Source organism: Chenopodium album, chromosome 5 (genome assembly GCF_948465745.1).
Source record: "Chenopodium album chromosome 5, dcCheAlbu1.1, whole genome shotgun sequence".
NCBI classification, from domain to species: domain Eukaryota; kingdom Viridiplantae; phylum Streptophyta; class Magnoliopsida; order Caryophyllales; family Amaranthaceae; genus Chenopodium; species Chenopodium album.
Window position 1 is genome coordinate 74,448,915 of NC_137838.1, and position 25,231 is coordinate 74,474,145.

At 39.3% G+C, this 25,231-nt stretch overlaps 1 non-coding gene across 1 annotated transcript; it reads left to right on the top strand.

Annotated features, from left to right (window-relative positions):
- Window positions 1-8,804: 8,804 nt before the first annotated feature.
- Window positions 8,805-8,911, top strand: LOC145633408 (small nucleolar RNA R71). Its single transcript, XR_014112735.1, has one exon. It is a non-coding gene; the product is annotated as a small nucleolar RNA R71 (small nucleolar RNA).
- Window positions 8,912-25,231: the final 16,320 nt, after the last annotated feature.

The following is a 25,231-nucleotide window of genomic DNA, read 5'->3' on the forward strand; positions in this document are numbered from 1 at the left end:
TACGGTAGGCATAGGTTGTGTTGAAACGGGAGATTGCATCCTCCCGGATCTTGTGAGGACGTCTATTGATGAATCTTCTTCAGCCCAGATGTCGTCAGTGGTGTATGATACAGAAGGTGAAGGTCCTACTATGTCCTTTAGGTAGACATCTTCTTCATCACTGTCCCACACTCCATTAACGGTTATGTCCTCTTCTTGTTGAACTTGGATCAATTCCTTTTCATCAATCATTTTCTGCACCAAATCCTTGAATTTGAAACAGTTTTCTATGGTGTGTCCCCCTGATTGATGGTACTGACAGTAATATCTATCTGTCCTTTTTAATGACTCAAATGGTCTCGGTTCGAGAGGTTTAACCTTGCCACTCTCGGAGAGCATTTCGAACATCTGTGCATATGGGATCCCAATTGGAGTGTAAACTCTATTGCTTTTCTTGGGTTTTTCGGTGACTTGTAAGGGAAATTACTTTGCCTCATAAGTCGTTCTCACTGGTGTGAATTCTCTTTTAGGTTCCTCCTTTGGACATGGAAGCTCATCATATTTCTTGTGAAGTTCGTTCATAACTTTGAGAGCTTCACGTAATAGTTGCGATGCCTCCTTCATGGACAGTGTGAGCAATTGTATGTCTTCCTTATTTGCTGGTTCTGGAAGGTTATCTCTAACATCGAAAAAGATCTCTTCTCCTTTTTCTTTGACATCGATTTCTTTGACAGGCTTAATGAGAGATGAGGGGTCAACTTCGCTTTCTTCATCGGAGATAGCCAAAGTATGAGCTAGAGGTGCATTGTCAATGCTTGGCTTCTTACTGGCAGAGGGCAACGGCAGTTTGTTATTGTCAATCAGGTCTTGGATAGCTTCCTTAAGCTTCCAACAGCTTTCAGTAGAATGGCCCCTACCTTGGTGATATTTGCAATGTGCGTTGGGGTTCCAGTTAACTGACCTCTTCTCAACTGGTGGATCCCCAAATGGTCCAATGGGAGTTTGACAGGGTAAAGTCGTATCCCCTAATCAAAAAATAATTCCTAAGTCCTCTAACTAAAGTAGATAGGGAAGTAGGGTCGATCTCCACAGGGAAACAAGTCTTTTTACTCCTAATTAATTAATATAATCTAAATTATTTAAGTAACCATTATTTATAATTAAGTAAGAAACTAAACTACTAAGGTTGAGAATAAGAAGAAAAGAAATATATGAAAGGATCTAGGGAATAGGTTCACCAATAAATAATACTCCAGGGTAAAACATAGTAATCAATCATTGACATTGCATAAATAACATGATTAACAGGCTCTCGCAATTTATTAATCAACATAGATCTAACAGGCTCTCGCAATTTACTAGATCTAAGTCCTTATTGAAAATAACCTTTAATATCAAATTAACATCTGCTCGATTCATCAATTTAATATTGCTATACTTTTACAAGCCGCAATTGTAAAACATTAAAACAATCCAATAAGAAATCATCATGCAATACCAACAATCAATAATAGTTAATCATCAATGCATCAATTAACCAGATTGTAAAGGGCTCTCGCTACGTATTACAATCACACAATTAATTTACCGGTATTAAATCTCATCTCTCGAATCTTGACTTAACCATTTATAAATTAACTTGCCTATTGAAACTAGACCTAAACATTAATTCTCATCTCTCGATTCTTGAATCAATATTGTCAAACTCATGCATAAAAGATAGGCCTAATCTAGTCACAGAGCATTAAATCAATCAATAGGAAATTAATCTAGCATTGATAATCAACAACAATAATTTACCCCTTCATATTATTTATTAGATCCCCATAAACCCTAGAAATTAAACTACTCACACATATTAAAAACTAAACTAATCAAAGCAATTAAACAAGATATGATAGAAGAAATAAAATAAATAACTAAGATTAAGGGAAAAGAAATCGTTACCAAAATAAATCTGGAATTAATGAAAGAATTAAGAACAAAGGTTTAGAGAGAGTTTAAGAGAGAGAGAAAACTAAGTAGAGAGATAAAATCTAAGAGAGAGAGTACTAAAATCGTATTACGGAGGAGTATTTATACTCCGTACAAAATCCTAAATTAAAACAAACTAAAACGACACTAATCGTCTCCTAAAAATACACGCGCCCGATCGGGCGAGGCACCGCCCGATCGGGCGCGCCTTTTTGACTCTAACACTAATCTCGCGCCCGTCCAGGAGCGTCACCGGGCGCCAGACTAAGCTTCTCCCGCCCGGCCGGGCGCGCCTCCGGGCGCCAGCCTCTTTGGCCGGGCGGCTCATTTGGGCCACTATTTGGACTTCGATTGGGCTCCAATTCTTCGGGCCAACCTGGGTTTCCTCTTTGGGTCTTGAATACTCGGTCCAAATGCCCCGGTATCACCTATACCGAGCCCTTAATCACCGGTTCGATGGCTCTAACCGGCCCTGGGCTATAAACTCTGGCCGTGCTTCTCCAATGCTCGTGATTACTCCAAAATATCTCGGGAAAATACTCCAAAAGTGTAAATCCCTGCAAAAGTCAACCAAATCTACGAAAACACTGGAAAACACCAATTAGTAATAAAAGTGGCTCTAAAGAGCCAAAAACACTACTAATTATGACCAAGGGACGGGGGTAAAATAATATATAAAATAGACACATCAAACTCCCCCAAGCCAAACCTTTGCTTGTCCCTAAGCAAAGATCTCATCAATGAATCAATAAATATGCTTCACCCCAAAAGTACAAATCAAGCACAAACGATCCAAGGTAAATCAAATAAACATGCTTCAGAGTCAACCAATCAAATCCATCAAATTACCTTTCTTCCCTAATAATTGTCAAACAGAGCAAACCGCAAGAGCATATAGAATTCAAGACTAGTGCTCACACACTCAACTCTCATTTATGTGGCGAGTAAAAGATGTACTCGATCGCTCTCCAACCACCCCTTTAAAGTGAACAATGCCTTCCCAACTCACACTCTCATGTGTATAAGACAATGAACGCTCAATCCTACTAGTCGACTCGAAATATGCCAAATCATAACTTGCATTGATAAATAACACTTTCACATCCATACAATTCTATGCACAAAGGTCGGAAGGTCTTTAAAGCTTGTAATGTAAGGCTAGGGTAAAGGGTAGGATAAATTTGGGAATAAGTGAGAGAAAAGCTATGCTTAAAGGAGCCATATCCTAATAAAACCCATGATCAAAATAAATAATGATCATACATCTCCTACATAACCAACTCTAACATCAACCAAATAAACTCCAATCATAATAAATAATCCCAACACTTACAATTTCACTCATAAAATATAATAATGAAGAAGTAGAGTGAATAAACAAACTTTATTTTCCAAACTTGAATATTTCATTGAGGCTCAAAATTATTTTTTTCTTTTGATCACCCTCCAACTAGAACATTTGAACATTTTTTTTTCTCTTGAAGTTCACTTATTTTTTCACATTTTTTTTCTTTGAACTTCTCTTTATTTTTCTCATAATATCATGCTGTATTTTTTTCAAGAAAATATAACTCTCATACTCATAAAAAATAAACATGAATAACAACAAAACAACTTCTCAAATCCCACCCAAATTGTGCAAATAATAAGCACACTACAAACTCCCTCACCTCACTCACTAATAGCTCCCCCAAGCCAAGCTTGGGACTAGTAACCAATGGGGCAAAATAGGCTTGTAATGCGGCTAATAAACAACAAAAGGTCAAGGCAACAACATGGGTAGCAAGAAGGGAACAAATGTATCTACAATCATCAGGAGGCTATCTAAAAGAACAATGCCTTCGTCCTCCACAATGTGCATAATAATGAATCATATAAACATTACTAATAGTTGCAAACCAATACTCAAATTCATTGAAATACCAGGAACTATGGAACTATCACACATTCCTTACCAAATCAACTAGTCAAGCACTATATTCACAAGTAGTTGGACAAAATTGACGCATGTTAAGGTTTCAAGGCAATCAAACATCAAATCATGATCAACTAATCCACAATGCCTATCATCAAATACCAAGAATCAAAACAAATTTTCTCAAGTAAGGGGCACAGGGAAGCATGATTTATAATTCATTGGAACGTATTTTTGGATTTTTTTATTTTTCAATTTTTTTGTATTTTTATATATAAAGAAAGCAATAAAACTAACCTAGAAAGCAAGAAAACTAACCTAAGAAAACACACCAAAAATAAAAGTAAAGAGAAAAGGAAAAATACCAAACCAAAATCTCCCCCAAGCCAGAATCAGACAATGTCCTCATTGACTCGGAAACTAGCCCAGCATAGCTAGTCCTCATCATCCTCGTCCATCGAGCCGATGCCCGCACCTCCACTGCCACCTGCACCACCTGCACCAGAAGAGCTACCACCAAAATAATCAGCGTGAAAACTCCCCCCCGCCGGTCCCCAGAAAGGAATGTCCTGCCCGTACCCGAAAAAGGAAGAATAGTCAGAGTAAATACCACGGGCAGTGGGATCCCTATCGTATCCCTGGGGTGGAGGCTGAAACCAGTCAGGGTGAATAGCGTCGTCGGGAATGTTGCCCCGACGAGCATAATCATCATACATAGGGTAGAGAGCTCTACCCTGGTTCCTCTCTAGGTACCCTAACCTCTGGTATAAAGAGCCTACCATCCTCCTAAGTTCAGTATGCGAATGCTCGATACGTCCTAGGGCCTGACCTATACTCTGGAGATCCCAAATTGGGTCAGAGTCAACATGAGGGACGGAATGGGACATACGAGGTGGAGAGAAAGCCACCTCGGGCTGAGGCTGGGGTGGTGGAACTGGTGGTGGTGGTGCCTGCCCCCTAGCGTTGGCAACTAAAGCATCATATGTGTAAGAAAGTTGCCCCGGGGGAAAGGCGGTCAAGTCTGGACTGGGAAGGGGAAAAATGGGCAAAGGTTGCTCGTTCCCAGTCCGAATACACCAAAAGGGTGTCTGCTCGCTATCCGGTCTAACCCACCCCACATCCTCAAAATACCTATCAGTCATGTAGGTATTTGGTCCACAGTTGGTCAGCTGGTGGGGTCCGTCTACTACAAAACCGGCCTTTTTCACCGCTATTCGAGTGATAAGGCCACCTAAACGGATAGGGGACTTGGAAGTGGTGCTGGCTGTGGCATGCCGACTCAAGTGGTGAACTATAAACCTGCCTATGTTTAATTTCCCGAACCCGTATACATAGTGTCCTATGATAGCTAGTTCGTTGGTTTGAGCGTTATGAGGCTCGGCCCTACCTAGAAAACACAGACCCGCAAATCTTTGCCAGATTTTCGGGACAGGGTGGTGAATAGGTTTGGTACTAGCATGTTGGGGGTCGGGGGCAGGTAAACCAGTCAAAGCATAATATAAGTCACCCATTTTATAGTCTGCATGCCACTGGTGAGATAATTCAGAATTTAATTCAAAAATTTTACAAAATTCAACAAAAGTTAAACTAATATTTCTATTATTTAACCTGAAAAATAAATTAGTCCCATTCCTACTACTAACAACATGAAAAGTGGACAGGAATTCACAGGTGAGTTCTCGGTATGTAGGATAATGCGTGTCTACAAATTTTCTCATGCCAATATCATTCAAAAATCGTTTAAAAAAATCAAACAAACCATATGATTCTAAGGTAGGGCGGTGTAACCGCCGAGAAGGAATTACCTCACGACCGACCAAATGCTCCAATCGTTCTTTTTGTTCCCGGCTCAAGATCCGGATCGTCGGCCAATACGGGAGCTGCAAGTCTGGGTCGTACTCCTCCCTCGAACTGGAGCTCCTACCAAAAATGGACCTAGCCCTCTTTGATGCCATGTAGAAAAAATGGGTTGAAAACTTGTTGAATTAAAACTGAAAATTTTTTGTATGAAAGTGAAGAGGGTGAAGAGAGGATCACGAATATGTAAAGAGTTTTGAATTTGGGTTGGTAATGGAGGAGAAATCTTAGAGAGAAGTTAGAGAAAATTTGAGTTTTTAGATAGAGAAAGTAATGGAAGAAGGAAGAAATGGAGAAAGAAAGAAGAAAGGAGAAGAAAAAGACGCGGAGGGTCCTCGCGCCCGGTCGGGCGGTGGGTCTCCCGGTCGGGCGATCTGGTTGCCATGTATTCGCGCCCGGTCGGGAGATCTAAACGCTTGATTTTTGTTACCTCTCGTGCCCGGTCGGGCGCCCCTTGCCCGGTCGGGCGATCTGACTAACAATTTCCGCCTTGCTCTCGCGCCCGGTCGGGTGCAAGTCGCCCGATCGGGCAAATTTTAGGCCAAAATTCCTTCCCTTCTCGCGCCCGGTCGGGCGAGGCTTGCCCGATTGGGCGGAAAAATTAGTCCGTATACGACGAATTTTACGCCCGGTCGGGCGAAATTGCTTATTTTCAGACCCTTACTCTCGCGCCCGATCGGGCAAGCTTCGCCCGGTCGGGCCCGAGACTAAATAGGCGAAATATTAATTTTCGTCTTTTCCCCAAAATTTGGCTAACTCTTTTCCTTCAAACCTGTACAAACACTCATAAAACTCATTAAATTCCCTCATCTCTCCTCTCGTAAGAAAATGAAAAGAAAAATTAGACTAAAAAAAACATTAGAAATACGGGTTGCCTCCCGCAAAGTGCTGGTTTATCTAGGTCCCGCACGACCTTCTTACCAAGTACAATTTCTAGGAACCTTGGCCTAACGCTTGATCGGGTGGTTTCTCACCCGGTCTAGCGATGTTTAGGCTGCGATGCGGCTTCCTGACATAACCTGTGGGACGCCAAGTCGCCTTATCTGGTGGATCCTCCTTTACTTGGACTGGGGGATCTTCAATGCTACGCACTAAAAACCCTTTTTCGATCGAATGTTGCTTCAAATTGTCATTGCGTTCAACACTTGCAACTCGATCTGGCGGAACACTTACCGTAGGCTCGATTCGCACAACTTGCTCGATCGGTTCCACTTGTTCATCCTCGAAACCAAGACCAACATTGTAGAGTGCTCTTTCTATTGCATCGACTTCCTTCTGCCATTTGTCTATCTCATCTGAAAAGGATGCAACACAAGATACCGCCTCCAAGGGATCTTTTTCAAGAGCTTGGGGCTTGTTAGAATAGTTTACAACCACATTAACACTGAAACATTTCTCCTCAGTCATTGAGCTTTTAGGGGCATTAAAAACTCCATTATTCAGATTAAAAACAACTTTATTGTCCCCTACTGATAGTGTTAGCTTACCACTTCTTACATCTATGACTGCTCCTGCAGTGTTAAGGAATGGTCTACCCAAAATAATTGGGGTTTGCATATCCTCAGCCATATCAAGAACAACAAAATCTACAGGTATGTAAAATTTACCTACTCTAACGGGGACATCCTCTAAAACACCTAAGGGGTATTTGAAAGAACGGTCGGCCATTTGTAGAGTTATATTGGTAGCTTTTAAGTTACCCATATTCAACTTGGAACACACAGATAATGGCATGACGCTAACACTAGCACCCAAATCACATAATGCATTATCAATCAAGAGATTGCCAATATGACAAGGGATAGAAAAACTACCCGGATCTTTTAATTTAGGTGGAGACTTATTTTGAAGTACGGCACTACACTCTGCAGTGAAAGCTACTGTCTCTACCTCACTAATAGACCTTTTTCTCGTCAAAATTTCTTTCATAAATTTTGCATATGAGGGGATTTGTGTGATCAATTCAGTAAAGGGAACTGTTACCTTCAAATCCTTAACCACCTCCAGGAACTTACCAAACTGCTTATCCAAGTTTGTCTTCAATTGACGATCGGGGAAAGGAAGTTTGATGATTGGCTTTAGAGCATTCTTATTCTTGTCTGGAGTAGCCACCTTCTCTGGAGTTGTACCCTGCAATGTATAATTAGATATGTTAGTATTATCCTTTAGCCCTGCAGGGCTATCAACTACATTGTTTGGTTTAATGGAATCAAGATTAGCAGTATTTAATAAAACAGGTTCATCAACTCTGGTCATAGAGGGCCCTTCATAGTTTGAACCACTCCGTAGAGTAATTGCAAATGCTTGATCCGTAGGCCTAGTCGGCTGTGCCGGCAGGGCTCCCTGTTGGCGGGCTTGTAGAGTAGCGGAGAGTTGCGCAATTTGATTATCTACAATTTTATTATGCGCTAGAATTTGATCAATTGTCGCATCTCTACTCTCCATGTGCTTTTGCATATTGACCAACATTGCTCTAATTTCCGCCAAAGAAGGGTCGGAAAATGAGGGGGGTTGTTGTGGTTGATTCTTCTGGCTAGCATAGGGATGATAATATTTCTGCTGCTGTTGCTGTGGCACCTGTGGTTCTTGTGGTGGTGGATTTTGAACATTAGTGCTCCGGTAAGAAAGGTATGGATGATTTCGATACCCAGGATTGTAAGTGTTGGAGTATGGGTTATTCTGCCTATAAGCTTGGAAGGCATTAACTTGCTCCACGGAACTCCTGCAATCCTGCTCCCAATGACCTACAATACCACAATTTTCACAGAAAGCCTCATTAGAATTATTATTAATCGCAGAAACATTGGCTACATTAGCAGTACTCAGGTTATCTAATTTTTGGCAAATAGAGGTCAGTTGAGCTTGCAAAAAGGATACAGAGTCGACACTATGTTTCCCCTTGTTAGCAAATCCTCTGGGATTCCCATATTGGGAATTGTGTATCGCCATGTCTTCAATAACCTGACCTGCATCATCAACATTAAGATTCATAAATCTCCCACTAGCTGTAGAGTCTAAAATTATTCTAGAGGAATTTCCAATGTCGTTATAAAAGGCTTGGATTAACTGCCATTGTGCTAAATTATGGTGAGGGCATTCTCTTTGTAAGTCCTTAAACCTCTCCCAAGCCTCATATAAAGACTCATCGGCTTCTTGGGCAAAGTTCTGAATCGCACTCCGTAGTACTGATGTTCTCTCTGCAGGATAATACTTGTTATAGAAATTCAAAACAAGAGTTTCCCAGTCAGTTATACCAAGTGTAGTTCTATTTAAGCCATTAAACCACAATTTAGCTTTTCCAGTTAAAGAGAAGGGAAAGAGAATCTCCCTGATTTGGTCTTGAGTGACCCCGGCTTGCCTGATGGTGTTGCAATATTGACAATAGTCGGCAATGTGAAGATTCGGGTCTTCACCCTTGGCTCCACTGAATTGCTTCCTCTCTATCATCGTTATAAATTGAGGTTTAATTTCAAATTGAACCCCATCAAGAGCCGGAGTAGGGGTGAGATGTGGAAAATCCATAAGCTTTGGTTGTGAATAATCACTAAGCTTCTTTGGAGCCGTCATCTCTGATTCTGCGTCTGATGATGCCTCTAAATCGCTGGAATCAGTTGGAGGATCGCGGTGATTATTGTTAGTATCACCAGAATCCGCCAGGATTTGCTTGTAGAAGTTTTTCTGTCTATGGAAGGAACGTTCGATCTCAGGATCGAATGGGATGTAAACTGATCTAGAACACCTGGGCATAAACAAAAACTAGAAGCAAATATGAGATTTGTCTCAGAGAACTAACGCTCTCTGAGACAAAAAGGGAAATAATCTAGACTACAAAAACAATCAGAAATAAAAATAAAACTGTTTCCCCGGCAACGGCGCCAAATTTTGACAGGGTAAAGTCGTATCCCCTAATCAAAAAATAATTCCTAAGTCCTCTAACTAAAGTAGATAGGGAAGTAAGGTCGATCTCCACAGGGAAACAAGTCTTTTTACTCCTAATTAATTAATATAATCTAAATTATTTAAGTAACCAATATTTATAATTAAGTAAGAAACTAAACTACTAAGGTTGAGAATAAGAAGAAAACAATATATGAAAGGATCTAGGGCATAGGTTCACCTATAAATAATACTCCAGGGTAAAACATAGTAATTGTAGACACCCATTTGTGTCTCCCCAAAACCAAACCCAGTGATGAATTCCTTTCGCGTCGAATCATAATCGAATGAAACGAAAGTGTGGAAAGGTCTAGCGTTGCGGAAAGTTTTATTTCTTTTCTCTTCTCCCTGTTTTTGAAAACTTTATTTTAAGAAAACAGCCAATCCAGTTTGGTTGGTCCATGATATGGGTCCAATAGGGGTGTAGTTGGATGGGGTTTGCAAAGACCTTTCCAACGATATATTATAAGCCCAATTTCGGTGAATATTGAGGAAGTTATGGCCAATTTACTAAACTGGGTCCGGTTTGAGCTTTATGTACGGCCCAATGATCTAGGGGAGGGCCTAATATGATTTATCATTCCTAATGCAATTAGGAATGGTTTTAGTCTTCTAGAATCTTCTAGAAGGTTCTTTTCATTCCTAATTCAATTAGGACTCTTCAGAGTTTTAATCAAGATCAAATAGCATTTTCGATTGGAATTATATTATTTTATCTTCCAGTACGGGAAATTTATCAGATTTTCGAAAACGTGTTGAAAACCACTTTGGCGTCCAACCCCAGGCCTTGGCGCCTGAAACCAGGATTGGCGCCAGACGCTAGCCATTGGTGCCTGGCGCTAGCCACTGGTGCTGGCGCCAACTAGCCAGGGCTGGCGCCAATGTGTTTTTGTGATCTTCAGACTCTGTTTTGTTAAATTATCTTTTTTGGCTGATTTTCTCTATAAATATCGTATTAAAAACTCCGTTTTCATTCACCAATATTCACGAATTCTCATCAACAATTAGCTTTAATTAGCATTCACCAATTCTCTTCATTCATCAAGCTTTCATTCATTCTTTAGCATTCTTTTGTTTTCTAAAATTTTACTTTTTCATACAAAATTCCGCATTCGCAAGATCTTGATACACCTAGCCATATTCGAAGTTGCCTTCGCCCTAGACGTGAAAGGTTTTAATTTCTGAGGGTTTGGTCCCAAATCTCTATTTAAATTATTTAATTTAATTGTTTGTTTATTATTTTCCTTGAAGTTACTAACGGGTGTATTTTGTTATTAGAAAGAGGTACGAGGCATCCAAGTAAGTACTTTAATTGATTTATTGATATTATGATGTAGAAATCATGCTTAGATTGTTATTTTGATTCCTAGTATCATGTCTAGGGTAACTTTAATATTAAATATGATTGCTACGATGCTTCCTATGTTCTTCCTAATATTAATTCATGTTAGTATCATGTTAGGGCTAAAGATTTGATTTTTATTGCTTAGTGACATGCTAGGGTTTGTTATTAATCTTGTTAGTATCATGCCTAGGATCTCGCTATGTTTATTATGCTTTAACATGATTATAATTATTATTCATGATTATTATTTATTATGTTGCTTGATACATTATTTTATTTGTTATTGCTTGATCACACCTTTTATTGCATGTTTAAAGGAAATTTGTATTTGCAATCATGCTTAATAAGATAATTAATAATCTTGTTAGGGTTAATTGTGATTATAATTTAAGTGATCGCCAATAATAGTTTATTTGTGCATTAAATTCAACCAACATAGATTAAACAGGTTTAGGGTTAATCCTATTGATTGTATGTTAATCAGAAAGCGCACATGAATACGATCAGAATAAAGTAGATGCCTATTATTAGGGCAGGTTCAATCTCTTTTAGGTTGGATTTGTACCTTCATCCCCGAACCCTTATTTGGTTCATGACCTTATGGAGTTGACGATCTCTTGGATCGTTAAGGGGTGTAACCTTCACCTAGTGAACGGTTTACAGGTTCCTTAAAAACTTGTTGGCGACTCTTTTGCTCTATCTTCCTTTTGGACGCCACCGTACTTTAGTGTATGATCACAGTGGGGTTCAAGCTAGTGGGATTTTAAAGGCTTGAAATTATTCCCTACAGTAATCAATCTTTGACATTGCATAAATAACATGATTAACAGGCTCTCGCAATTTATTAATCAACATAGATCTAACAGGCTCTCGCAATTTACTAGATCTAAGTCCTTATTGAAAATAGCCTTTAATATCAAATTAACATATGCTCGATTCATCAATTTAATATTGCTATACTTTTACAAGCCGCAATTGTAAAACATTAAAACAATCCAATAAGAAATCATCATGCAATACCAAGAATCAATAATAGTCAATCATCAATGCATCAATTAACCAGATTATAAAGGGCTCTCGCTACGTATTACAATCACACAATTAATTTACCGGTATTAAATCTCATCTCTCGAATCTTGACTTAACCATTTATAAATTAACTTGCCTTTTGAAACTAGACCTAAACATTAATTCTCATCTCTCGATTCTTGAATCAATATTGTCAAACTCATGCATAAAAGATAGGCCTAATCTAGTCACAGAGCATTAAATCAATCAATAGGAAATTAATCTAGCATTGATAATCAACAACAATAATTTTCCCCTTCGTATTATTTATTAGATCCCCATAAACCCTAGAAATTAAACTACTCACACATATTAAAAACTAAACTAATCAAAGTAATTAAACAAGACATGATAGAAGAAATAAAATAAATAACTAAGATTAAGGGAAAAGAAATCGTTACCAAAATAAATCTGGAATTAATGAAAGAATTAAGAACAAAGGTTTAGAGAGAGTTTAAGAGAGAGAGAAAACTAAGTAGAGAGAGAAAATCTAAGAGAGAGAGTACTAAAATCGTATTACGGAGGAGTATTTATACTCCGTACAAAATCCTAAATTAAAACAAACTAAAACGACACTAATCGTCTCCTAAAAATACACGCGCCCGATCGGGCGAGGCACCGCCCGATCGGGCGCGCCTTTTTGAATCTAACACTAATCTCGCGCCCGGCCAGGCGCGTCACCGGGCGCCAGACTAAGCTTCTCCCGCCCGGCCGGGCGCGCCTCCGGGCGCCAGCCTCTTTGGCCGGGCGGCTCATTTGGGCCACTATTTGGACTTCGATTGGGCTCCAATTCTTCGGGCCAACCTGGGTTTCCTCTTTGGGTCTTGAATACTCGGTCCAAATGCCCCGGTATCACCTATACCGAGCCCTTAATCACCGGTTCGATGGCTCTAACCGGCCCTGGGCTATAAACTCTGGTCGTGCTTCTCCAATGCTCGTGATTACTCCAAAATATCTCGGGAAAATACTCCAAAAGTGTAAATCCCTGCAAAAGTCAACCAAATCTACGAAAACACTGGAAAACACCAATTAGTAATAAAAGTGGCTCTAAAGAGCCAAAAACACTACTAATTATGACCAAGGGACGGGGGTAAAATAATATATAAAATAGACACATCAGAGTTATAAGACCTTTTGCATTTAATCGATCAAATGCGGTGTCATAACTCATGCCAATAGGAGTGAAGTTCCTCCTAAATGGTTTCCTTTGTCCTTGGTTGTTCATGGCGAGGACTTCTCCTAGATTAAAGGTGCTAACGTTATTTGAGTGGGCGGTTTTGGAAGAAGAAGGATTGTCGTTCTTCTTTCCTTTCCAGCCACTGTTGGAGTTATTGTTGGCAGCTTTAGACTTAACCAAGTCATCTTCAATATTGATCCCAATATCATAAACAGCCTTAAAGGTATGGAGGTTATTTTGATATTTAAGATGTTTAGAATATTTTTCTTGGAGATTTTTGATGAACAGTCTCACGGACTCTTTTTTACTTGGTACCTCGATCATTTTAGCTGAGGTTTCTCTCCACTTGTTAAAGAAAGAAGTGAAGCCTTCATTCTCTTTCTGTTTGAGGATTTCAAGTTCTCTATGGTCAGTTTCGACTTGAATGTTGCATTTGTACCTATCAACAAAAGCGTTTGCTATAGATTCCCAGGTAGAGGTCTTTTCTTTCTCGAGAGAAAAGAACCATTGTTGGCAAACGGTCTCGAGAGATAGTGAGAACAGAGAAGGGAAGACCTTCTTATCAATACCCTTGATACTCATTATTGTTTCAAATGCTCTTAAGTGAAAGTAAGGGTTGTCAATTGCTCTGAATTTTGGGATGTCGTTGGCATTGAACTTCTGCGGAAGAAGATCTTTATCCACCGAGACCCCTTAGGATGTGAGTTCTTGAAACTTATAGTCGCTGGACAACTTGCTTAGGCTCTCTTGCATGAGGTCCATTTGTTGTTGTTTCACGGGATCATCGATCCTAAGTGCGAGAAGCTTCAGTGTCTCAGTCACAGTAGCCAGTTGGTTCTTGAGATCATTGACTTCTTCTTGAGTTGCCATTATAACTCTTGCTTTCCTCTTGCGGGCTATAGGTTTGTCAAAAAGTTGGACTTGTACGAAGAGGTTATCTTTGATTAATCGTGCTTCCTTTCTTGACCACGCGCTGTAAATTAAACCATCTTATGTTTTAATTACTTGACTCGAATCAACTTGACTTTATGGTTTATTTTTTGAAAAAAGGAGGTTGCATATTTTTGGCAATAATAATGTACATATTTTTAGGGAACTAAGTATTATTATTTATATTGGAGGATTAATATCCGACTTACCCCCCTAAAAAAAATGACGGAAAAAACGCGCACACAAGACTCTCTTAATCATGATCGAATTGAGTGTATTGGTGTGTGCATTGAGTGTAAGTGACATGCTTGGACTCTTGTGTAAGACCATGGGACTTAGTGCCTAAACTCGATTACTGATTCAATTAAGCATTATTGCCAGCAAAAATTAACCGAATTAAACAGAAGACTGATTAATTAGACTTTAGATGATGACTCGACAAATAATCTGAACTGTTGGCCAAGCAACAGGACTGGCGTCACACTGTGGTGATTGGCGCCAGACAATTTAGTTAACGTCTGGCGCTACACACCATAGTGTGGCGCTACAGCTCAGACTTTGGCGCCAATAGTGGAGCTTCGATCTGGGACTGTTTTCGGTATTATTAGTCAGATGGGGTATGCCTAAAGTCGTACTAGGTCAATTCCGACTGAAAAAAATAGACTTTATTGACTCAAATTAATTAATTAATTAATTAATTAATTAATTAGGCAAAGTTCTTTAAGTCATTAACTTACTTATTCTCAACACAAATCAACAAACGGTTAAGAGAAACATAGAATATATATGCACAACAAATAATGCACAATTAGTCAAGTAGGCACAAAATGATGCAATGCGTTCGCAACCTAACCATGGCTCTAGTTCTCTAAAGTTCGGGATATGTTTTAGTCAATAGAGGGTCCATGGTTAATTGTCCGGATGCACCGCGCGGAAGCCTAACCGTGAAGGGTTGGCGCGAGTGGATGGGACACCGCGAGTTTTAGAAAAAACTCGCTTCCATGGTTTGGTGAGTTCAACATCTCGGATGTACCCTTTGTTGCACGGAGCGTTCAATCGGGTAGATGGAACATGAATTCCCAGAGGGTTATGTCCATATGTAGAACACATATGGATTTCAGAAAAGTGAGAAAAAATTCAATCAGGAAGTAGGATCGAGCAAACAATACGAAAAATCGGTTGAAATCAGAACGCATATTTCTGGCTCGGTATTGGGGTAAATTGGCGCCAACAAACAGAGACTGGCGCCAACTTTTAACTGTAGCGCCTGGCGCCAATACTGGCGTCTGGCGCTACGGCTAAAAGTGTGGCGCCAAGCTCTGGCCCCTGATGCTACTTCCCACATGCCTCAGCAGCTTTCTGTGCTCGATAAAATCTTCCAGTTTCGCGTGGTGTTATTTCAGTCCTAGTTGTGAAAGACATTCCTCAAATTTCCTACGTGTAAAATCCTATGTTTTTTACTCATTACGGATGGTCTTTCCAATGAGAACCTTTTTATGCATATGACAATAATGTTAATCAAAATTACGCACATGAAATACTTAGAACTTTTCGAGTCTCATCCACTCATTCTAAATCATTGCCGAAACAAATTCAGGAATTAAAATAGAAATCCTCCCCAGTGGAGTCGCCAAACACTGTAGGGAATAATTTCAAGCCTTTAAATCCCACTAGCTCGAACCCCACTGTGATCATACACTAAAGTACTGTGGCGTCCAAAAGGGAAGAAGATAGAGCAAAAGAGTCGCCAACAAGTTTTTAAGGAACTTGTAAACCATTCACGAGGTGAAGGTTACACCCCTTAACGATCCAAGAGATCGTCAACTCCATAAGGTCATGAACCAAATAAGGGTTCGGGGATGAAGGTACAAATCCAACCTAAAAGAGATTGAACCTGCCCTAATAATAGGCCTCTACTTTATTCTGATCGTATTCATGTGCGCTTTCTAATTAACATGCAATCAATAGGTTAACCCTAAACCTGTTTAATCTATGTTGGTTGAATATTAATGCACAAATAAACTATTATTGGCGATCACTTGAATTATAATCACATTAACCCTAAACAAGATTATTAATTATCTTATTAAGCGTGATTACAAGTACAAAATTCCCTTTAAACATGCATAAGAGGTGTGATCAAGAAATAAAGAAATTTGAGAAATGTCTTTCACAACTAGGACTGAAATAACACCGCGCGAAACTGGAAGATTTTATTGAGCACAGAAAGCTGCTGAGGCATGTGGGAAGTAGTGTCAGGGGCCAGAGCTTGGCGCCAAACTTTTGTCGTAGCGCCAGACGCCAGTATTGGCGCCAGGCGCTACAGTTAAAAGTTGGCGCCAGTCTCTGTTTGCTGGCGCCAATTTCCCCCAATACCGAGCCAGAAATATGCGTTCTAATTTCGACCGGTTTTTCGTATTGTTTGCTCGATTCTACTTCCTGATTGAATTTTTTTCTCACTTTTCTGAGACCCATATGTGTTCTACATATGGACATAACCTTCTGGGAATTCATGCTCTATCTACCCGATTGAACGCTCCTGGCAACAAAGGGTACATCTGAGATGTTGAATTCACCAAACCATGGAAGTGAGTTTTTTCTAAGAACTCGCGGTGTCCCATCCACACGCGCTAACCCTTCACGGTTAGGCTTCTGCGCAGTGCATCCGGACAATTAACCATGGACCCTACTTGACTAAACCATATCCCGAACTTTAGAGAACTAGAGCCATGGTTAGGTTGCGAACTCATTGCATCATATTGTGCCTACTTGACTAATTGTGCATTATTTGTTGTGCATATATATTCTATGTTTCTCTTAACCGTTTGTTGATTTGTGTTGAGACTAAAATTAATGACTTAAAGAACTTTGCTTAATTAATTAATTAATTAATTAATTTGAGTCAATAAAGTCTATTTTTTTTAATCGGAATTGACCTAGTACGACTTTAGGCATACCCCAGTTGACTAATAATACCGAAAACAGTCCCAGACCAAAGCTCCAATATTGGCGCCAAAGTCTGAGCTGTAGCGCCACATTATAGTGTGTAGTGCCAGACATTAACTAAATTGTCTGGCGCCAACCACCATAGTGTGACGCCAGTCCTATCGCTTGGCCGACAGTTCGGATTATTTGTCAAGTCATCACCTAGGGTCTAATTAACCAGTTTGCTAATTAATTTGGTTAATTTTCGCTGTCAATAACACCTTGTCAAGTCATTAATCGAGTCTTGGTCACATAGTCTAGCCACATGGTCATGACACGAGTCTTAACGCACCATCTACACTCACTAGTCTTAGCACACACTTTGAGTATATGTCACCATGACCATGTCGTAGGTCCATGCATGAGTCGATTTTTCCGTCATTTAAGTTGGAGGTACATTCTATTCCTAATTCTTCATATTTCTCCATCTAAATCTTCTTTCGCATTCTTCCATCTTTTTTCACTTCCTCCATCCAATCGCATGTTGAATAAAGTTTGAGTCAAATAATTAACAATAAGTATCCCCAAATTCCTTTCCCACAGTACTTGGTCGAGGAGAGAAGGGCGATTAATCAAGGACAACCTCTTTATTCAAGTCTCGCTTTTTGATAAACCGATTCGTCAAAAGAGGAAGGCTAAGAAGATAATGGCAACTCAAGAAGAAGTCAATGATCTTAAGAACCAATTGGCTACTGTGACTGAGACATTGAAACTTCTCGCACTTAAGGTCGACGATCCCGTGAAGCAGCAACAAATGAACCTCATGCAAGAAAGTTTGAGGAAGCTATCTAGTGACTATAAATTTCAGGGCATGAGCGCACAAGGGGTCTCGCTGGACAAGGAACTTCTTCCACATAAGTTCAACGCCACTGACATTCCTAAATTCAAGGCAACAGATAATCCTTATTTTCATCTAAGAGCTTTTGAAACTATAATGAGCATTAAGGGTATCGATAAGAAGGTTTTCCCCTCTCTGTTCCCACTATCTCACGAAACCGTTTGCCAACAATTGTACTTCTCCCTTGACAAAGAGAAAACCTCTACTTGGGAATCGATAGTAAACGCTTTCGTTGATAGATACAAGTGCAATATCCAAGTTGAAGCCGACCAATAGACAACTTGAGATGCTAAGACAAAAAGAGAATGAAGGCTTTACTTTTTTCTTTAATAAGTGGAGGGAAACTTCCGCCAAGATGATTGAGGTCCCCACTGAAAAAGAATCCGTGAGGATGTTTATCAAGAATCTCCAAGAAAAGTATTCAAAGCACTTAAAATATCAACACAACTTGAATACTTTCAAGGCCGTCTATGACATAGGTATCGAGATCGAAGATGACCTCGCAAAGCAAAAGGCTACTAACAATAGCAACCACGGTGGCTGGAAAGGAAAGAAGAGCGACAATCCTTCTTCTTCAGAAAACGCCCACTCTAGTAATAATGTTAGTACCTTTGACCATAATGATGTCTTAGCCATAGATAATCAAGGATCTAAAAGGAAACCCAGGCGAGAGTTCACACCCATTGGAATGACCTACGATGCTGCTTTCGATCGTCTCTATGATCGAGGATTAATCAAACCTATTGGCCCTACCAAGGATCCAACACCAGAAAATCGATCTTCGAGATGGAATCCAAACTCCTATTGCAAGTACCATCGAGGGCGCGGTCATACTACTGATGAATGCTACAGGTTTCAAAACCTCATTCAAGATCTCATAGAGGCAAATAAGATCCCATCGCCTCTAGCTAGCGAGAAGACTGGATGATGTCGGAGCAAACAACACAAGACAAGAGGCGAGCTTCAATGACAAGATTTCATGACCTCTTTTTCTATTTCTTTTTCATTTTACCCCTTCCCCAATAAGTCTAGCATAGGCACCTTTTATTTTCTAGATTTTTCCTTTTTCCCTTTTTAATAAAATGAGCATCTATTTCCTTGCACATGATCATCACATTGCATTGCATCAAAAAATATAAAAAAATCCGTGTCAAATTAAGCACAAGGTATACTAATGATTTGAGGCACCCCTTGTAGCCACATCATATCTCCTTTCGCCTTTCTAATTTACAAATCCTTTCTTCATAAACCACTTTGAGCCTCGTCTAACGATAAACCCTTCTTTTTTCAACCTATATCTACCTAACCTTGGATGGGATGGTGTGCAACTTATGCAATTCTAAAGAAAGCTTGAGCAAATTCAAAAGAAAGCAATAGCAAAAAAATAAGCAATAATAAAAAACGAAAGCAAGTGTACAAAAGGGTAAGTGTTCCAATGTCTTTTATATGAAAGTATCTTCGATAAGAACACGTCTCAGATTGCGTCTCTTATCGAGTGCTCGGTACCGTGCCTGAGAAACATGAATGCCAAGTGAGTGATAGACCGCATGATCGGGATTGCCCACACTTGCAAAAATAAAATAAATTCTAAAGCAAAAAGAGCTAAAAAAGAGTAGAAACTCAAGCATAAAATTACAAATATTCAAAAGCAAGGTTGCACACCTTGGGGGCTTATCTAGGGTCTTGAGCCTTTATCCCTTTTTTTCTATAACTTTTAGCCTAACCACGTTACAACCCTTAAAAGACCTTTTTGAGGTATACACACACTTGTGCGAGGTTTGGCTAGAGCTACGTTCAGCCTGATTCCTAACGGATACGTAGGCAACCTCACATCGAGGTGCGGCCGTAATAAACATGCATTCATATTCACATTCACACACTTCCACCATGATCATATCAAGGGATTTACTATGCTCATCCCTTTTCACTTAGAGCTAGACTTGGGGGCTTGGTCCTTACATCATTAGCTTACCTAGCTTAAGAGTCACCACCATTTGACTCTTTTCAATAATATATTTTTTCACACACTTAGCTCTTGCAGCCTAACTTTAGTGTCACTATCACACACTGCACACATACATGACCAAATATACTTTCCTTAGGAACCCTTTGTCGTGAAATCTTAATACACCGTTGAAGCATACCTTGTCATATCAACATCACCCATAATTGTCATTGCATCACGAAGTATGAAGTGCTTAGCCTCCGTGCCTAAGTTACCCAAATACTTTCATCATGGAGTCAACCATTGAGATAGCCTAGGATGGATTAATCCTTGCACCTTGAGAGATAGTATCAAATGACATTTGACTAAGCTCATTCAACATGCATCTTCAAACTTCGCTTCTTTTTTTTTTTTTTTTTTTGCGGGAGAAAGTCGGTACCCTCCACAAAAATGACAGAAAATTTTTGCTTTTTTGCATTTTTTGAGTTGCACGATCACATTACAATGCACACATGAGTCATGTACACATTGAGTCATATCGTGCCATATTACTTTGATTTGAGTCTAACACATGTGTCATTTCACTTTGAGTCGAGTCAACCTCGAGTCAGTCAAACATATCGAGTCAAGTTTATACCTTGAGTCGTGTCAAGTCGATGAGTCAAGCAACATTAAACCTTAGGTCAACCCTAAGATAATTTTAAGCCTTAGGTCAACCCTAAGATAATTAAAGAAATTGGCAAAGTTCTATAGTAAAAAATAAATACAGGTGCAGCAGAACAGGGAAGACCCTACTCCAGCGACTGGCGCCAGAAATATTTCAGCAACGACAGAGCTCGAAGCCTCTCAGAAAGGTGATTTCGACTTCATACAGCAATTTTGGGTTCCTTGGTACACCAGTTAGCCCCTATAAGCAATTTGACATGATTAAGTAGTCAGTTTGATTACAATCACAATAAGGGGTCGACTTGATGAAAGATCGTCTTTCTTAGCTTAAAGCGCCTAAGATATGGCTCATTACGGAAACACCGACATACTGGTTTTAGCGAAAGGCAAAAGCAAAGTTCAGGCGAGCTTTAGAGATCGACAAACGTTGGTCTTCGGAAATTTTTCTTCAGAACATTATCGCAACAAACATTCAAGCACCGAAGCTCTTTTGTTCAGAGACGCGCGAACATTTCCATCAAAAGCTCTTTTGCTCCAGAGACGCGTGGGCATATCAATCAAGCTCTTTTGTTCAGAGACGCGTGGACATTTCATTTAAGCTCTTTTGTTCAGAGACGCGTGGACATTTCCTATTTTCAAGCTCTTTTGTTCAGAGACGCGTGGACATTTCCTATTTACAAGCTCTTTTGCTCAGAGACGCGTGGGCATCCTATTATCAAGCTCTTTATTCAGAGACGCGTGAACATATCAAAAAGAAGCTCTTTGTTCAGAGACGCGTGAACATATAAAAAAGAAGCTCTTTGTTCAGAGACGAGTGAACATCGAAACAGCAAGGTGGCGTTCCCTGGATTATGGAGAGTTGTCACAAACAGCTGAAGATTGTTTCAATAGAAGAAATCTTCGATAGTATTCCCTTGGACGCGAAATATTATCAATGCGGATGAGGATTGTTTCGAGAGAAATAATCTTCGATAATGTTCCCTAGGATGTGGAATATTATCATTGCAGAGGAGGATAGTTTCAGGCGAAGCAATCTTCTAATTTGGAAGCAGTTACGGGCGTAGCGGTTTTCAAGTGGGATGGCATTCTCTAGCTTGCAGGAGGTCATCAAAACAGTAAAGCAGCAACAATCGGTTACTTTCAGAGACGTGTGCTCGACGGTGCAAGATACGCGTTTCTTAACTCTTTTATCTGTTTAACTAATGCTAGTTTTGCAGGTATCGGCGTTACAAGATTGATTTAGGATCGCAGAACGTTCTGAATCATTCTCCGTCCCTATCAATACTTTGACTTTTGTTTTCGAAACTTGCGTTTCTCCAAACTCAGTCAAAGTGGGGGCTTCTGTAGACACCCATTTGTGTCTCCCCAAAACCAAACCCGGTGATGAGTGCCTTTCACGTCGAATCATAATCGAATGAAACGAAAGTGTGGAAAGGTCTAGTGTTGCGGAAAGTTTTATTTCTTTTCTTTTCTCCCTATTTTTGAAAACTTTATTTTAAGAAAAAAGTCGATCCAGTTTGGTTGGTCCATGATATGGGTCCAATAGTGGTGTAGTTGGATGGGGCTTGCAAAGACCTTTCCAACGACATATTATAAGCCCAATTTCGATGAATAATGAGGAAGTTATGGCCAATTTACTAAACTGGGCCCGATTTGAGCTTTATGTACGGCCCAATGATCTAGAGGAGGGCCTAATATGATTTATCATTCCTAATGCAATTAGAAATGGTTTTAGTCTTCTAGAATCTTCTAGAAGGTTCTTTTCATTCCTAATTCAATTAGGACTTTTCAGAGTTTTAATTAAGATCAAATAGCATTTTCGAAGAAATTATATTATTTTATCTTCCAGTACGGTAAACTTACCAGATTTTCGAAAACGCGTTGGAATTAAGACTGGCGTCCAACCCCAGGCCTTGGCGCCTGGAACCAGGCTTGGCGCCAGACGCTAGCCATTAGCGCCTGGCGCTAGCCACTGGTGCCTGGCGCCAGTTAGCCAGGGTTGGCGCCAATCCTGTTTTGTGATCTTCAGACTCTGTTTTGTTAAATTATCTTTTTTGGTTGATTTTCTCTATAAATATCATATTAAAAACTCCGTTTTCATTCATCAACTATCTTCATCATCTACATCTATCACTCATCAATTCTCCTCATTCTTAAGTTTTCACCAACTCTCTTCATTCGCAAGTTTTCATTCATCAATTCTTAATTAAAAAATTCTTTCTTTAGCATTCAATTCTTTCTTGCTTTTTCATACAAAATTCCGTATTCACAAGATCTAGAAACACCTAGCCATATTCGAAGTTGTCTTCGCCCTAGACGTGAAAGGTTTTAATTTCTGAGGGTTTGGTCCCAAATCTCTATTTCAATTATTTAATTTAATTGTTTTGATTATTATTTTCCTTGAAGTTACTAACGTGTGTATTTTGTTATTAGAAAGAGGTACGAGGCATCCAAGTAAGTACTTTAAGGTTTTTAATTGATTTTATGATGTAGATATCATGTTTATATTGTTATTATGATTCCTAGTATCATGTCTAGGGTATTTTTAATATTAAATATGATTGTTATGATGCTTCTTATGTTCTTCCTAATATTTATTCATGTTAGTATCATGTTAGGGCTAAAGATTTGATTTTTATCGCTTATAATTAGTGACATGCTAGGGTTTGTTATTAATCTTGTTAGTATCATGCCTAGGATCTTGCTATTTTTATTATGCTTTAATATTAACATGAACATGATTATGATTATAATTATTATAATTTATAATGATTATGAATATTATTATTATTATTATTTTGATGATGATTATTTTATTTATGATTATTATTATGACTATTATAGTTTATTATGATTATTGTTGCTTGATACATATTATATTTATTCTTTATTGCTTGATCACACCTTTTATGCATGTTTAAAGGGAATTTGTTACTTGTAACCACGCTTAATAAGATAATTAATAATCTTGTTAGGGTTAATTATGATTATAAATTCAAGTGATCGCCAATAATAGTTTATTTGTGCATTAATATTCAACCAACATAGATTAAACAGGTTTAGGTTAATCCTATTGCTTGCATGTTAGTCAGAAAGCGCACATGAATACGAGCAGAATAAAGTTGAGGCCTATTATTAGGGCAGGTTCAATCTCTTTTAGGTTGGATTTGTACCTTCATCCCCGAACCCTTATTTGGTTCATGACCTTATGGAGTTGACGATCTCTTGGATCGTTAAGGGGTGTAACCTTCACCTCGTGAACGGTTTACAAGTTCCTTAAAAAACTTGTTGGCGACTCTTTTTCTCTATCTTCTTCCCTTTTGGACGCCACCGTACTTTAGTGTATGATCACAGTGGGGTTCAAGCTAGTGGGATTTTAAAGGCTTGAAATTATTCCCTACAGCCATCAAAGCGATCTTGTAGTTTACTGCAAAACTCTACCGATGACAAATAACGGCTAATCGCCCTTTGCCGCACCCCAGATTTATCGGCTTCCATTTTTTGCAGCTGACCTTCCAAATTGCTGATTGTTGCCTTAGCATTAGAAAGATCACTCTACACAATAGAAAGTTGATTCTTCACGGCGTTCTTATCTTCAAGCTGAGATTTAAGATCCTTTATCTCCTCTTCAAGATTTTTCATTTTTTCAACTTTCTCGCGCAAAGATGATAATTCGGCGTCATCTTTCGCTTTTATCAGCTTAATTCCATCAAGAGCCTTCTTGGCGTTCTTCAAAGCTGTCTCCAGAGATTGTTGGTTAGACATGTTCTGATGATACTTATCCTGATAGAATCTATACATTTCAACCAACTCCGTTCCAGAAGCAACCGCCTATAAACATGCGAAGTATGAAAGATGTAAGCCATGTGTCTTAACGTAAAAATAGATATATATAATAAATTACAACTGCTTACCCTCATCAGATCATGCATATGTTGGGCTGCAACGGGGCCGATAAGTCCAGACGGCCTATCAACTGGAGTTGAAACATTTCGTAGAAGCCGATATCCCAAATTTCCACCCCGTAGAGGGTCATCAGTGAAAATGGATTCATTGAGGAAGACGTCCATTTCAGGCCGCCATTGATCGCGAGAACGACCCTCAGGAGCCTTTACTCTATCCAGAACCTCATCTGGAATCTTTCCTTCAACATGTTCGATCCATTGTCCACCCCGATAAGTAATACCGGGAATACTTATATCAGAATTGACAGGGCCAACCTGTTGAGGTTCAGCAGAAATGGGAATAGTTTCCTAATAGAAAACAAGTTATTAAAAAAATAATAAAAATAATAATAATGACATGATAAGATTTTCTTTTTAGCCGTTATCATTAATAAATTTTTCTATACTAAGTTTATTACCTGTTGAGAAGGAGATACAGTAAGATCTTCAAACACCTTATCGGCATTTTCATTGGTTGTTGCCGTTGCTGAAATTATTTTTTCAGGAACAGAAGTTTTAGGTGGCGAAGGGGCCTTTGGCTGTTCAGTGTCGGTCTTTGACCGCTTTGATGCCGGCTCATCTTCTTTTCTTGTAGAAACGACAGCAACACTTCCACCGCGTCTGTTAGCCAATGAGGTCAGACGCCGATTTCTTCTCACATTCTCATCGACC